The sequence below is a fragment of the Pinus tabuliformis genome, chromosome 4_1, assembly GCF_031772625.1.
Source record: "Pinus tabuliformis cultivar Carrire ecotype Pingquan chromosome 4_1, CPIR1, whole genome shotgun sequence".
Classification (NCBI taxonomy): domain Eukaryota; kingdom Viridiplantae; phylum Streptophyta; class Pinopsida; order Pinales; family Pinaceae; genus Pinus; species Pinus tabuliformis.
Window position 1 is genome coordinate 686,164,050 of NC_142303.1, and position 17,520 is coordinate 686,181,569.

Genomic DNA, 17,520 nt, shown 5'->3' on the forward strand with positions numbered 1-17,520 from the left:
CAATATAATAAGAGCCTACATAATGATAATAATGTAAGGGCACAACAATAACAATATTGGGCTTCTATGGGGCACAACAATAAGAAAAAGGGGGATAGACTAGTATTATCGGGACCTAACAACACCCAACTATTTCCTTTTTCCTCTGGAGTTGCACCCCCCATACTCTTTTCCATGGAGAAAGCTCCAGAGTTACCCTATTTTGTTAATAAAGCATGTTTAATTACATTAATTACCAATTAAATGCTCTCTGACCTCACAACATTTATAAGCTAATATATATACGGGCACACTAGCACCAAAATATATTTAACATCCTTACATGGGCACAGAAGAAACATAATATAATATGGCTCACTAGCCTATAGACACATACATTTGGATCACCTATGGAATATCAACATACATATAATTACAACATCATAACGAGCAAGGGTATTACACCTTGTGTGAGTGGAGGCATGATAAGGACTCATCACTTCAGAGGATTTGGATCCAGCTTTTATTCTTGATAGATTTTTGTAGCTAGTCCTATTGTGACTACTATAGGGATGTCCCTAGAGTTGAAAATATTGTTGTTTCTTGCCCACCATGTGAATTTTATTAATATGCTTGGAATTCCTTTGAAGCACTCATTATATTTATTGATTTTCCAATCTTTAAACCTATCCTCCAATCTTGCTCCTGTCCAATGGCATTTTATGTCCAATTCTTGAAATATGGCCATTGTGACTTGTCCTATATAGGAGAAAACAAGTGAATGACATTATCAATTGCTTCTCTCCATAATGGGCATAAACTAGGAACTTTCCATCATATCTTGACATGATTATCCCATTTGGGAATTTTGTTTGATAAATCCAATGAGAAGGCTATTTTTCATTTAAGTGAAGCATGTAATTTCCATATTGATCCCACCACCAAAGCTTGGGCTTAGAAAATTGTTGTTCCTTATGGGCTTGATATAACAAATTAGCTGTAAAATTTACAATTTATAAGGTTTTTTGAAAATACAAGGTTATCTTTTATCTCATTCTTTAGCTTGATGAAATTGTATGTTAGAAATATAATGTGGTTTTTCCTTTCATCTACATAATGGCTTGTAAGGTTAAAATTGGCTACACTTTCCCAACCCACCATTCCCCATTCTTAAGGGGATTGATCCTTGGCATTCACATGCAAGAAGATTATAGAGTTGTGTAGTCCATTGATGAGGGAGTTTGAGGGGGTGAAGTCTTCCCCTGCTCCTAGCTAGGGATCAAGGCCCAATTTAATTTGTTGATCATTAAAAACTCATAAATTGTCTAGGTTCCAATGAGGGGGAAGGATAGAAAGAGTTATTTCCATGTATTTGAGCCTTTATGGGACTTTCTTAGAAAATGAAACTATTCTAAGAAGGAAGTGTGAGGAAGATATTTTTCTTTGAGAGTGTTACCCCAATGAGTAGTTTTTTGTGCTAGTCACTAGAGGCTTTTGGCTACCATAGACAAGTTCAAAGTGGAAAATTTATTTAGGCCTTGATGCCCAATGATTTTGGTAATGCCAACTTGTCCCAATTAACAAGTGGTATGACCCCAACATGTTTATTTTATGTCCAAATAAAATGGAGGCAAGGTTTTCTAATTTTTGTAAGGATGCCCTTTGGAACGTAAGAGATTGAACACCACTAGAATGAGATGCTTTCTAGAACAACCTTAATAAGTTTAAATATTCCTCTATAAAAGAGGATTTTGTTAGCCCATAAATTAATATGGGATTCTAGTTTTTTAAAAAGTTAGAGCCAATCAGCAAAGTGATACCTAAAAATCTTTAATGAAGAAGACATGTTATTTTAAACCTTTGTCAAAGGAGGAGGAGAAGTAGTTGATCTATAAACTACCATGGATATTTCATTGGATAATTATTCCAAACATATCTACAAAAATATATTAGAAAATACAAACTCAACACTATGAAGGTTTATTTCTCCTTAGATTTTTGGATATGTAATTATTTATTTATTTATTTATTGCAGATGCATGAAAATTATAATTATGTAGAAAATAGAGAATAATGAAATTAAACTCACAAATAACAAATCAACACAAGATACAACTTGGGAAACCATTTTGAGAAAAAGACTAGTTGGAAGGTTAGGCGTATTTTCTCCCTTTCTCTGAATCAGAAAATGGATCCAAGTACAACAAAGTGAGGCTTGTGGCCTGTGGGCTACTAGAATGAACAAAACACATATATTTTTTTCTCTCTCTCTATCTACTCTTAGCTACTATTCTCGTCTATGGAAAAAAATGGAATCGACTAAAATGGAACCCCTTTTTCCTCCTAGTGGTCTGGTTATAACACAAATTAATAGCATTATAAGTTAAGTTTGACTCCTTCAACTCTTAACTAGAATTACAATATCGAATCTTCTAGAATATTTTTCATCATGATAATGTGTTGTTGTAGCGGCTACAACCACCCTCCAAAATTTTGGCTTGCACCAATTTTGGAGCCTCCCTTGAGAGTTTCACTTGATGACTGCACACACACGGGTTCACTCCATGAGCTCGTGTGAGTCTTTGCATCCACCTTAGTTGTTCATTTCATTCAATTTTCTGCATGTTGGTGTCTAAGTCATGCTTGCGACCATGTTCTAGTTATGCTCAAAGTCATCACCTCGTGTGTACTTGTTATGTTCACTATGAAAGCATATGTCATACTCACACATGGAATCACATTCACTATCGCACAAGCATTGTCACGGTCAATCAACAATCAATCATGAGTGTCGTGCTTGTTTCTTGCACTGTTGGTCAACCATGTTGAACATGTGTGTCTAGATTGTTTTAGTCGTTTCATCCTTGAGTCATGTCAGTGTGTGTTTGCATGATCACCCCTGCATCTTTCGACCATTCACAAACTTAGTCATTTTTGATAAATTTCTGATGACCAGACTCCCCTTTGACAGTTGGACCATCACCCCACCATCAACTCGATCGACTATCAACTAGAATGGTGTAGAAGCACCAAGCTAGTCTTTTCAAGATGCATTTCCCTCAATCATTTCAATCAACTCTCATGCTGGCCACCTGGATAGTCAGAGCTCGAAGTCACCTCGGGGTTGACCTCCCTAAACAATTGTACAAAGGTCACTGAGCTTACTCGCTCATTTGACTGAGGAAATTGTACAAACATGCCGGACAAACACCAATTGCCCATCCCTGTTTCCCTCAGAAAATTGCACAGTTTCCCAGTTACTTACCCGACAGTCAACTGACTACTCATCTCAGAAATTGCGTACTTTTCATAAGCAGGACTTCTGCTGCCTAGCAGTCCGCTTAGCTTAGAAATTGCACAAATATGATCAGTAGGCTAGCCTCCTGACCTTAGTGTAGTTTCCCTTGCCAGCAGCCCCTAGCAGCAAACTGCCAATTCCCTTCAGGAATTGCGCAGTTTTGGCTGCCAGTGGCCCAGCAGCCAATTGCTAGTCTCCCAAGAAGTTCCTCCCAAAACCTACGCAATCCCTACTTGTAGGTTTTAACCCCGTACATAAATTACCTGCATACAGATTCTAAAACACAGAAAATAAACAATGCGAGAGCATAGCACATAAAACACATATACACAGAGATTTTCCCTTGGATCCTAAAACTGAGACTACCAACTTGATTTTTTCATTATGTTCCTTTAAATTTTATAATACATATATATATATATATATATATATATACATACCCAAGCATCCAATACCATGGACCGAAAACCATCGCATCCAATACCATGGACCAAAAACCATTGCGTCCAAAAAACATGTGCGAAAATCATGCACAAAACCATAGGTGGGTTTGCCAACCTAACATAGGTTCCAAAACCAAAATTTTCTGGGGCACTACCCTAAAGTGGGGTTACGAGTACCCCTCAAACCCCCTATGACCCCACCCCCCCCCTCGCTACACAATCAATGCAATGAAGGGGGGCTCTTCCCGCCACTCTAACCCCCCAGTTAACTACGTGGGCTGGTCCTGGAAAGAATATAACACAACTCAACATTCTCCCACTTGTTCTTTTCTTTCCACAGGGGGCCACAAGAGAGCTTAGTTATTTTTCCAGCCCTGAAACACCCATTGTTTCTCTACACCAAGGGAACTTCTCAGAGCTCACATATTTTGTCAATGCATCTGTAGTATTCTTTAAAGTGTCCACCTTTACCAGCAACACCTTTTTGTCTTCTATCATATCCCTCACAAAGTGATATTGAACATCAATGCGCTTTTTCTTTGAATGATATGTAGGGTTCTTTGCCAAGAAAATTGCACTTTGGTTGTCACGGTCTATCCTTATAGCTCCCTGTACTAACCCCATATTTGAACACAATCTCTGCAACCAAACTTCTTCCTTGCTTGCATGAGTGGTTGCCATGTATTCTGCCTCTATTCTTGATAGTGCCACTATAGATTGTTTCTTACTCATCCAACTGACTGCACCTATAAATAGGTTAAACACATACCCACTTGTAGATCTTCTCTGATCCAGATCTCCAGCCCAGTCTGCATCAACAAAGCCATGAATATTCAACACTCTGTCCAATCCTGGTCTTCCTTGGTAGCACAAACCATAATCACTAGTGCCACGCAAATACTTGAAAACCCGCTTCACTATTGCCCAATGCTCCTTTCCTGGTTTTGACATAAACCTGCTCAATACTCCCACTGAATGTGCAATATCTGATCTAGTATAGACCATTCCATACATCAAGCTACCGACTGCACTTGCATATGGAACATGGGACATGTTCTCTTCCTCTTCTTGTGTCTTGGGACACTGTTTAGTAGATAACTTTACACCTACAGGAATAGGAACCTTCACCAGTTTACTATCCTGCATATTAAATCTCCGCAATATTGTCTCACCATACTTCCTCTGGTTTAACCAATGCTTCCTTTTTTCCCGATCTCTTTTAATTTCCATGCTCAAAATATAGTTTGCAGCACTAAGATCTTTCATGTCAAATTTGGAGGACAATTGGGTCTTCAAATCCTGGATAATTTCTTTGTCGTTTCCAACCAGCAACATATCATCCACATGCGAGACCAAATAAATAACATGGTCACCAATTAATTTAAAATACACACATTGATCTGCTTTGCTTCTGGTGAAGCCAAGTCCCCGTATAAATGTATCAAATTTCTGATACCACATCTTTGGTGATTGTCTTAACCCATATAGAGACTTCTTTAACTTGCATATCAGTTCTTTCTTACCCTTCATCGCAAAGCCTTCAGGTTGCTTCATGTAGATGTCCTCTTCCAGATCCTCGTGAAGAAATGATGTCTTCACATCCATCTATTCTACCTCAAAATCAAAAGAAGCAGCAACAGATAAAAGTAATCTAATAGAAGTTACCTTGGAAACAGGAGAAAAAATATCACCAAAATCAATTCTAGGCACTTGGGAATAACCTTTTGCTACCAATCGAGCTTTATATTTCTCCACCTTTCTTTCTACATTTGTCTTCTTCTTGAACACCCATTTTCTGCCAATGGGTTTCCTTCTAGCCTGCAACTCCACTAGATCCCAGGTCTCATTTTTGTGCAAAGATGCCATTTTATCAACCATGGCCTCTTTCTAGAGTTTTCCATCCTCTAAATCTACTACTTCCTTCACAGTTCTGGGATCATCATCAGTAATAGATAAAGTAAAATTTGAACAGAAAGTAGATGGACTATACTTTTTTGGCTGCCTTATTTCTCAAACTAATCTTCTCACACCTGGAGTTTGTGGCTCTTCATCTTCTGATTCCTCCTCTGCTGTAGAGTCTGATTCTTCCTCCTTTACCTAAAACTCTATCTTCTCAGGTTCCTTTGGTTGGACTTCATGTTTAATAACATTTTTCACCTCTCTGAACACCACATCTCGTCTGTACAAAACCTTCCTTGTTACTGGGTTCCAAATCTTATAACCCTTTAAACCATCCTTATACCCAATAAAGATGCACTTTTTAGATTTACTATCCAACTTGGTTCATTTCTCCTTTTGAACATGTACATATGCATCACATCTAAATACCCTCAGATGTGAAAGAGAGGGTGTCTTACCAGTCCATACCTCTTGTGGAGTTTTATCCTCCAACGTTGATGAAGGTGATCTGTTGACTAGGTATCATGTTGTCTCCACCGCCTCTGCCAAGAATTCTTGTCCTAACCCGGCACCATGAGCATGCTTCTTGCCCTTTCCATCAATGTCTTATTCATTCTTTCTGCAACTCCATTTTGCTGAGGTGTATATGGAGTAGTCTTTTGCCATGCTATACCACACTTCTTACAGAATTCTTCAAATTCCTTACTACAAAACTCTCCATCGTTATCTATCCTTAGCACCTTTATCTTCTTCTCTGTCTGGCTTTCCACCAGAACCCTAAATTCTTTAAACCTGTCAAAGACTTCAGATTTCTTCTTAAGGAAATATATCCATGTATTCCTTGAGAAGTCATCTATAAATGATACATAGTACACAGACTTACCCAGTGATGGAACCTTCACAGGTCCAAACACATCACTGTGCACAAGCTCTAATATCTGTTTCACCCTCTTACCACCAGAGGGAAAACTCACTCGATTCTGCTTCCCATATACACAATTTTCACAGAAATCAAAATCCAGAGAGCTATTACTCATACCTTCCACCATACCTTTACCATGAAGTATTCAAAGGCCCTTCTCTCCAATATGTCCAAGCCTTTGATGCCACAACATGGTCTTCTCTCCAGAGACCACTAGATTTTCAGCTCCACTTTCAGGAACCACAGAACTGTTGCACCCATCAACAATAGTTCTACCTTGAAGTTTGTATAGAGTTCCAATCCGAACTCCCCGCATCAATACCAGTGCTCCCGAAACCATCTTGCAGGTATCTTTCTCGAACATTGTCTTTACAACTACATCATCCAACTTGCTTACAGAAATCAGATTTCTGGCCAATGCAGGAATATGTAGAACACCCGAAAGTGTTCTAAACCTTCCACCTTGCAAATTCAACTTTACTTTTCCGCGACCAATGATTCTAGCCTTCCTATCATCCCCTAAGAAGAAATCACCACCATCATATTTCTCATACTCGCAGAACCACTCTCTATGGGGAGTGAAGTGAAATGATGCACCTGAGTCAATCAACCATGCCTCATGATCTACATGTGTACTTGAAGAAGCCAAGTACACATCCCCACCTTCATCTGAGGTGGTTTTTGCCTTTGCAGAAGGAGCCTCATCAAATCCCTTTCCTTTGTCAGGAGCTTTAGATTTACAGTCCCTTTTGTAGTGGGCTTCCTTTCCGCATTTCCAACACACCACCTTAATAGGTTTTCCTGGAGATTTAGATCTCCCACTCGATGAATTATTTTTGTTTCTGTTCTAGGAACGTCCTCATACAGACAAGGGATCACCATTCTGGCTCTCCATATTTTTCCGTCTCATCTCCTCTGTCAGCAAGGCTGAGACTATTTTATCAAACTGCAAGGCAGTTGCATTGATACCTATTACAATAACCAGACTATCCCATGAATATGGTAGAGAACACAACAAAGTAATGCACTTATCTTCATCTGAAATTTTAACATCAACAGATGCTAACTGACTTACCACAGTATTAAATGCGTTCAAATGCTCTGTCACCGAGTCTCCATCTTTCATCCTCAGGTTATACAACTTTTTCCATAGGAACAGTTTATTCACCAGAGATTAGATTGGTAAAAAGTCCCTAACTTGTCCCACAAAGCTTTCATCGTAGCTTCCCCTCATACATTCAACAATACTAAATCTGAGACACACAATCGTATTGTGCTCTTTGCCTTCCGATCCAACTTCTTCCTTTCTTCATCAGACACTCCCATTGGTTTAGTACCTGGATCTACTGTGATTCACTGATCTTTATCCACCAACAGATCCTCCATCTTGAGTTTCCACAACTCAAAACTTTGACCATTAAATTTCTCGATCTCTATCTTTCCACTGCTCGCCATCTTCCTTCACCACCATAATCGATCTCGCAGATCTCCCACTGAACAGATACTACCACAGGCCCGAGCGAAATCCCTCAGCAACAAAGGAGTCCCCTTGAATCCAAAACAACTCTGATACCAAATGTAGATTTTAACCCTGTACAGAAATTACCTGCATACAAATTCTAAAACACAGAAAATAAAAAATGCGAGAGCATAACACATAAAACACATATACATAGAGATTTTCCTCTGGATCCCAAAACTTGGACAACCAGCTTGATTTTTTCATTATGATGCTTTCAATGTTATAATACATATTTATACATTCCGAAGCATCCAATACTATGCACCAAAAACCATCGCGTCCAATACCATGGACCGAAAACCATCACATCCAAAAAACATGTGCAAAAATCATGCACAAAACCATAGGTGGGTCTGCCCAACCTAAGATAGGTTCCAAAACCAAAATTTTCTAGAGCGCTACCCCAGACCCCATAAAGTGGGGTTACAGGTACCCCTCAAACCCCTTCTGGCCACCACCCCCTGCTACACAAGCAGCACAACGAAGGGGGCCTCTGCACCCCCTCTAACCCCCCTGTTAACTACGTGGGATAGTCATGGAAAGAATATAACACATCCCAACACTACCTACTGACCCTCCTTACAGCTTGGCCTGTTCCTCCATAAAATTACGCAATTTTAACCTTCCACCCCCTACTACCCACACATTCTGGAAATTGCACAGATCCTACCTACCTTGCCTTCCTGCAACCCGAACTGTCCCTCCCAAAATTTGCACAATTTTGCCTTCCAACCGAGCTAGACCTCACAGATAGTCACTGTTGACTTGTATTATCCATCTCCATCACAAAGTGACTCTCGTGCAGTTTTCATCAATAGATCCTGGAGACATCATCCTGATTCACAACCTTGCTTCCTCTCCCTATCACCTGCATCTGAACTGATCATGTGTCATGGTAGACTAGGAGGTTTTGGATTTGATGTCGTCTTGTCATGAGTGACTGCAGCTACAGGTACACCAACAAACATGGAAATAATATGAATGGGATGAATGAAGGGAGCACACGCAGAAGGACAGGTTAACCAACTGATGAAGGAACGATGCATGCGAAGAGATGTGCTCACCAACGGACGAATGGATGAACATGCACCTTCATCAATAGATGAGGCTGTCAAGCCTTCTAACATGAAAGCAAGGAGCAACATGCCAAAGATTTATCAAGTGAACCAAAGACCATCAAAGACTCCGCGCACTTCACCATGCAGAGGTGAAGCTATGATACACCATGAAGACATCTATCACCCAACTGCACTGTAGCTAGACATGCATTTTAGTAGCAGAACAAATGTACCAGAACTGTCATGTCAAGTCATGTCACCCACATCTCTATTATGGGCTATGTTGTCAATCAATGTGATGTAATGTGGAAGTCCAAGAGACCCACTTGTTGAACATAGATTCATGTAAGTCGAAAAGTCATGGAAGTCAAATGGTCATGAGGGTAGTTGAACAACCACAAGGGTCAGTTTCACCCTTGGCTATAAATACCCCCTCATTCGTACATGCAAAGGAAATTTTCACCTCAGCTCCTCCCACATACCCAAGAGAGTATGTAATATTTTCTTTGAGGAGTAAGTAGTGGCTCCAATGCCCTGCACTCGGGGTTAGTGATGTATGGTGTAACGATGTGTCTTGGAACTTTTGCTTAATTCAGAATCTTGCCAACAAGCCAACACGTTTTCACACATGTATTGTAACTATTTTAAGAATAATATTTAACACTTGTGATGCATGTTGCTTTAACCTGTGTTCTACATCTGAACTATTTCACTTGTTGTAATGCATAATCTATTAATGGAAATGTGTTGTATATGCTGTTAACCTTGTCTCTCTCGTGTAGAATACTCTCCTGGACAACAGATAGACCTTTCACATAAAACTTGTTGTAACAACTGTTGCACTCGTTCGAACTCATCTGTTGAATGATGTACATGTTATCTTAATTTGTGTGTTGTGATTGCCACATTCGTGTGGACTGCTCTTCTGGAAGTTGTACATGTCCTGTTGTGTTGTGTGTTCCTAGACGAGTTGGGACTTCATCCCAACCAACTTGGGACTCACTCCCACCCTCTCCCTCTACAGTGAAAGAACCATTGATACAAGTGACACTTACACTCACCATGCACACGAACCTCACTTCTCGAAGACAAATAAGCCCACTCTCCTATGCTGACAAACAAGAGTTAAGGAAAATCCTTAAGACAATGGCAATCAGGCCATCATATTGGATGGGACTCCCACACCAAATGGTGTGAGGTCTAATTAGGACTTCATGCCAGGGCAATCTCTTGAATGTTGGCGGTTCCAGCATTATTAACATTTTTGGTGCTAGAAGGAGGGAATTCGGTTGTATATGGATGAACATCCCCTCACACTCATTCATCAACCATTTGGTCAAGGTAGTAACTCGCACACCCTCTCACCTACACGTGACTCTGTAGTTGGTTATTCCTCACCTTCCAGAATTGAACACAAGATTCTATATCAACACCTTCGCTCCATCCGTCCCATCACTCACCAGTTCTTGAAAGCAGTCAGACTGATCCCAAGCATACAAAATCTTCCATACGCATCAAAGAAGTCAAAAGCCACTCCAACTGAAGTTGTTGTATTATCGATGGAAGAAGTGGTCCTTGCCACACTTGAAGGTCTGGAAGAAGCTATTGAATATGGAAAGGAACCTTCGGTCTTCTGGCAAGGCGAACAAGACACTCTTGTGATCTTGGGATTAGAATTCGGTATACGAGGTGGAGGGGAAGGTAGCAGACGAGGCGGAGGCAGAGATGAACTAACCGAAACCAAAGTCGTAACCATAGGACTCTGAAGTAGAGGAAGAAGACAAAGAAGAAGAAGATATGGCCAACCCAAATATTGAATGGATGACTCAGGGACCATTGGTTCTCCTGACTGTTCTGCACAAGATGTCGAAGCGAGCGGAGAGAATGAACATCAAGTTCAACCCTGACAGCACAGTGAAGGCAGAAGACCACTTAGACAAATTCTACCTACAACTGCAGACCCTTGACGTATGGTATGATGACGTAGTATGTAGAATGTTCCCATGTACCTTGGATGGTTGTGTGACTGCTTGGTATCATAGCCTTCCACCCAACTCGATACAGAACTAGGGTGCTTTCAAATGTATGTTCCATGAAAAGTTTGTTGATGACAAGACCCCAGCCATGCTACTTAAAGAACTGGGAAGCCTTAAGATGGAGGGAAAAGAGAAAGTGAAAGATTTCAATCAGAGGTTTACACGTATTTTGAACAAGTTTACAGCAGACACTAAACCTCATGACTCCATCACTATTGACTATTACACGTCTGCACTACCAACTAGCATCACGTAGCTTATCAAGCGAGTTGTGAAACCAACACTCCTGGAAAGTTGTGAAGAGGTTATTGTTGTTGAAAAAGACTTGCGTGTAATCCGAGCCATCAAGGATGATGAATCAATGAAGGAATCCAAGGATACAAGAAGGGAGCCCCAAGCAACGATGAGTAAGGGCAGAGACAAGGAAGAAACTGATATTGAAACCCTCACTCGCCTTGCTAAGAAATTTACCACAAAAGTGTCCAAGTTCAAGCAATGGAAAATGGACACATTTGCAAAAATTCATTCGCCCAGACAGAGACAGGAAAATAGTTCATCAATAGGCTCATCAAGAAACAACTAGTTCGCTTCAAAAACTACACAGAAGCCTATGTTCCAACTCGATCAATGTGCAGATCCTAATTTCTGTTCCTTCCATGAAGAGTATCACCCCGAGAACTCTTGTTCGGATTGGAAGCAAGACATTATCTTTGTTTGCAGTCATACACTCAATGTGGAAGGCGATATGCAAGAGTATCCGGAAGACACTTACAATAATAAAGAGTTTGCGCTTGATGAAACACCAAGTTTTAGGCATGTGGTGAACACATATCAATGCTCACAAGTAATCTTGAAGACGAACACCAAGAAGTAGCCCCAAAATCAAAATGATCATTATAATATTAGGAGTAAAGGGGCTCCCCTTGCACTTGGGGAAATGCAAGAGAAGGTGAGGCTGCTAATAAAGAAGGCTAATCCACCAGCCGCCTCAAAGCAACAAACACAAAACAAGTCTGGGAAGACAGCAGCGGATAAGAGTACCTCCATGAGCAGCAAGTTGCAAAACACTCCACTGGACAACACGAATATTCGTTCCACCCCGTACACCTTGGCTAGTCTACCACCTCTGGACTACAACATAGTTGATGACATGAAGAAAACTTGAGTGAAAATTAGTTTGTTCAAGTTAGCCAAAGTTCAGAGTCAGTGAGATATCCTGCTACGCGCGTTCGAACAGACAGCAATAGACAGTGCAACCTATACCAGCAAGGGAGTAGGCACACCTCTTAAGTCACTTTCCACTATGCTCAATACACTTCGGATGGAAGAAGCAAACTCAGGTTTTCCCCCATTCCTGCTTTCATTTGAAGTTTTCAACTACAATGTTCACAAGTGCTTGGTTGATTATGGCGCAACAACCAACGTCATGCTGCTCTGCATTTTAATAAGATCAATGCAAAATGGAGCGAAACATCTACGAGAATCATCCAACTTGATCGAACATCAGTACTAGCCATTGGTGAACTACGAGACATGATCATTTGACTATCTCATGACATTTGAGTCCACCAATGCATCAAAATAGTTGTTGTGGACATACCAAAAGCATATGGCCTGCTACTCAGCAGAGACAGGTTCACCAAGTTGTATGGATATTTTGCTACAGACTGGTCTCACATGTGGCTTCCATAAAAGGGAAAATGAAACCAAATCCGAGTGTTATATGAGAGGTATATGAAACATAATGTCACTCCCCTTCATGGATAGAACGAACCATTGGACTTCACAGAACTCATGTTTGTCAACTGCGTCCTGGAAACAACATTGGAGTGTTATCCTGCATGGCCAACTCCAACCTCATCAGACACACAGTTGGGACTCCTTCCTTCCCCAACTAATGGTAATGAAATTTGTACAGTTTATTTTTTCGATAGTAGTAGTAGTAGCAACAATAGTAGTAGTAGTAGTACTAGCATGCCAAACGGTCCATGTACAGATGAATTGTGGGCAATGAGTCTTGACTAATCGGAAACACATGATGGCTCAAGGACCGAGTGTATCTCAATCATCTAAAACAACATACAATGCATGATTTCGAGCTGTTTGAAGTTTGAATGCACAAATCATTATTATGAGTATGAAGTTATCATGTTGAACATATAAAGGACCATTGATACAAATGAACGAAGCATCCTATGAACCTATCATGATCCGAAGATGGCCAATCTCGGTGCAAGCTACACACCACAACAGCGAAAAATATTTGACTGCTTGACCAAACAATACCGGGATGGGTCTGCATGGGTAGATGATGACCTGAGTACACACTACATGCAAGAAATCCAACATGATATTCCAGGTAAAGGAGGAGACAAGCCATTGCAGTGAAGACCAGGTAACACATACATGTTGTTTGCACTCCTTTTACAGAAAAAATTGATTAACATTTTGGGTGCTTGGACTGCTTGCAAAGTTCGTCATAATACTTGGTTTTCTAGTTTAAATCCTACACGTAAGAAATCTAGGAAAATCTGCTTATGCATTGATTTCAAAAACTTGAACCCTTCCTAGAATAAAAACAACTACCCTATGCCATTATCCAAGCCCATGTTGCATGCAGTACCTGAAACAATGGTGTTTTCTTCACTTGAAGGTCTTTTGGAATGCTAGTAGGTTCTGGTAGTGGAGCCCAGTGGACTTGCACTGGTCTATGAGAAGCTTGGCCCATAGACGTATAATTTGCAATCACTTGATGGGAGGATTGACAACCTTCCTATCAATGGCCAAGATCTCAAACATTATATTCAGTAGGTCGGGCCGTGCCCATGCCATGTACATAGTCTGCTTTCTGCTTGTTGTTTTCATCATGTTTGGTTTGCTTACTATATTTGTTTGTGCTTTGTTTTATTTTTCTTAGTATTTTTTTCCACGTTCGTTTTTTTTGTGTGATATATTATTATTTTTGTTTTTGAAAATAAGTGCTGCCAATTATTACGTTCTGACTTTGAAATAGAGTATGTGGCTGAAATTTGAAGAGACTTGTGACACTGCACAACTTGGCTAGTCTTGTGTCCCTCTTCTCTGTGCTTGGTTATAATCTTCAGCCAATGAAGTCTTGATGGAAAATACGAGCCGTATGCAAGGGAAGTTTTGGTCCCACCATGAACCTGTGTCCACACTGGGAAGCCCCATGCCTGCACTCAGCCTTCTGCTCTATGTGTTCGATCTCATCCAACTAGTAGAAACAGAGAAGGGGAAGATAAAATGAGAAGTCCTATGTTAGAGGTCTTACATGCTTCTCTAAAGGAAAAACCTCTTTTGCTCTCAATAATTCGGGATCCCTCTTCCACCCCAAAATAAATAAATGCTTATGCATACTCCTCTTGAAAAATACAAAGGTGAAAGAAGAGAAAGGCTTCCTGCGCAAAGAGGTGAAGCATGCAACTCCACCGGGGTACTGACCAGTCTTGCTGGTAGTAAAGAAATGTGTGTTTTCCTGCATGACTCCACTAGGGTACTGTCCAGGCCGACTGGCAGCAGAGCAACACCAGAGATGAAAACTTATACTCTGAAAATCTTCAACTCGCGAGCTAAGCTACCCTTTGTGAATTCGAAACACTGAGATCAAGCTGAACTTTTGATTGTGTTTGACTGAGTTGGAAAACTGTAAAACATGTATGTCCATGGGGTAAGTGGGGAAGCTGAAGTAACCTACACAAGGATCCAATACTCCCCAAAAGACAAAGGCCCTATGCTAGCAATGAACTAAAACAAAGAAGCTAGAGTTCTACTAGTGTGTCACCAAGTGTTGTAGCGGCTACAACCACCCTCCAAAATTTTGGCCTGCACCAATTTCTAAGCCTCCCTTGAGAGTTTCACTTGATTACTACACACACTCGGGTTCACTCCATGAGCTCATGTGAGTCTTTGTATCCTCCTTGCTTGTTCATTTCATTCAAGTTTCTGCATGTTGGTGTCTAAGTCATGCTTGCGACCATGTTCGGGTTATGCTCAAAGTCTTTGCTTCATGTGTACTTGTTATGTTCGCTATGAAAGAATCTATCACACTCACACATGGAGTCACATTCATTGTCACACAAGCATTATCATGGTCAATTAAAGATCAATCACGAGTGTCATGCTTATCGCTTGCACCATCGGTCAGTCATGTTAAACATGTGTGTCTCGATGTTTTGAGTCGTTTCATCATCAAGTCATGTGAATGTGTGTATGCATGATCACCTATGCATCTTTCGATTTTTCACACACTTAGTCATTTTTGTTGAAGCTCTGATGACCAAACTCCCGTCTGATAGCCTAACCATCACCCCGCCATCAACTCGATCAACCATCAACCAGAATAGTGCAGAAGCACCAAGCTAGTCTTTTCAAGCTGTGTTGCTTGCAATCATTTCAATTAACTCTCGTGCTGGCCACCCGGAAAATCAGACCTAGCAGTCACCCCGGGGCTAACTCCCCTAAAAAATTGCATAGAGGCCATTGACCTTACTCACTCTGCTGACTGAGAAAGTTGCACAGACAGGCCAGATAGACACCAAGTGCCCATCCCTGTCTCCCTCAGAAAATTGTGCATTTTTCCGAGTCAGTCACCCTGACAGTCGACTGACTGCTCATCTTAGAAATTTTGCAGTTTTTATAAGCATTCCTCCTTCTACCCGCAATCTTCTCAGCTCATAAATTGTGCAGAGATGATCAGCAGACTAACCTCCGGTCCTCAATGCAGTTTCCCCTACTAGCAACCCCTAGCAGCAGAATGCTAGTTCCCTTCAGGAATTTTGCATTTTTGGCTACCAGTGACCCAGTAGCCAACTGCCAGTTCCCTCTGGGAATTGCATATTTTTGGCTGCCAGTGACCCCAGCATCCACCTGTCAGTTCCCTCTGGGAATTGCACAATTTTGGCTGCTAGTTTCTTGGGCAGTTCCTCCCAAAAACTGTGCAATCCCTGCTTGCTGACCCTCCTTATAGCCTGACCTGTTCCTCTAGAAAATTGCACAAATTTGGCCTTCAAGCCCCTACTTCCCGCTCATTCTGGAAACTGCACAAATCTTTCCTACCTTTCTCTCCTACAGCCCGAACTGTCCCTCCCAAAATTTGCACAATTTTTCCTTCCATCCGAGCCAGACCTTGTAGACAATCACTGTCGACTTGGACTTTCCATCTCCATCACTCAGTGAATCTCGCACAGTTTTCATCAGTAGTGCCCGAAGCCATCATCCCGCTTCACAACCTTGCTGCCTCTCCCGGTCGCCTACATCTGAACTGATCATGTGTCATGGTAGACTAGGAAGTTTTGGATTTGATGTCATCTCTTCATGAGTGACTGCAAGTACAGGTACACCAGCAAACATGGCAAGACAACGAATGGGATGAACGAAGGGAGCACATGCAGAAGGATAGGTTCACCAACAGACGAATGAATGATGCATGCGAAGAGATGTGCTCATCAATGGATGAATGAAAAAACATGCACCTTCACGAATAGATGATCCTTTCAAGCCTTCCAACATGCAAGCAAGGAGCAACATGCCAAAACTTCATCAAGCGAACCAAAGACCATCAAATACCCTGTGCACATCGCCATGCAGAGGTGAAGATGTGATACACCATGAAGACATCTATCACCCAGTAGCACTCTAGCTCGACATGCATTCAAGCAGTAGCACGAATGTACCAACATTGTCATGTTGAGTCATGCCATGAGTCATGTCATCCACATCTCTATTATGGGCTATGTTGTCAATCAACGTGATGTAACATTGAAGTCCAAGAGACCCACTTGTTGAACATAGAGTCATGTAAGTCAAAAATTCATGGAAGCCAAATAGTCATGAGGGTAGTTGAACAACCACAAGGGTGAGTTTCACCCTTGGCTATAGATGCCCGCTCACTTTCACACGCAAAGGACTCTTTCACCTCAGCTCCTCCCACATAGCCAAGAGAGTCTACAATGTTCTCTTTGAGGAGTAAGTAGTGGATCCAACACCCTGCACTTAGGGTTAGTGATATATGGTGTAACGATGTGTCTTGGAACATTTGCTTAATTCAGAAGCCTGCCAACAAGCCAACACATTTTCACACATGTATTGTAACTATTGTAAGACTAATATTTAACACTTGTGGTGCATGTTTCTTTAACCTATGTTCTACATCTAAACTATTTCACTTGTTGTAATACATAATCTATTAATGGAAATGTGTTGTATATGTTGTTAATGTTGTCTCACCCGTGTAGACTACTCTCCTGGACACTAGACAAAACTTTCACATACAACTTGTTGTAACAACCGTTGCACTTGTTCAGACTCATTCATTGAGTGTTGTACATGTTATCTTACCTTGTG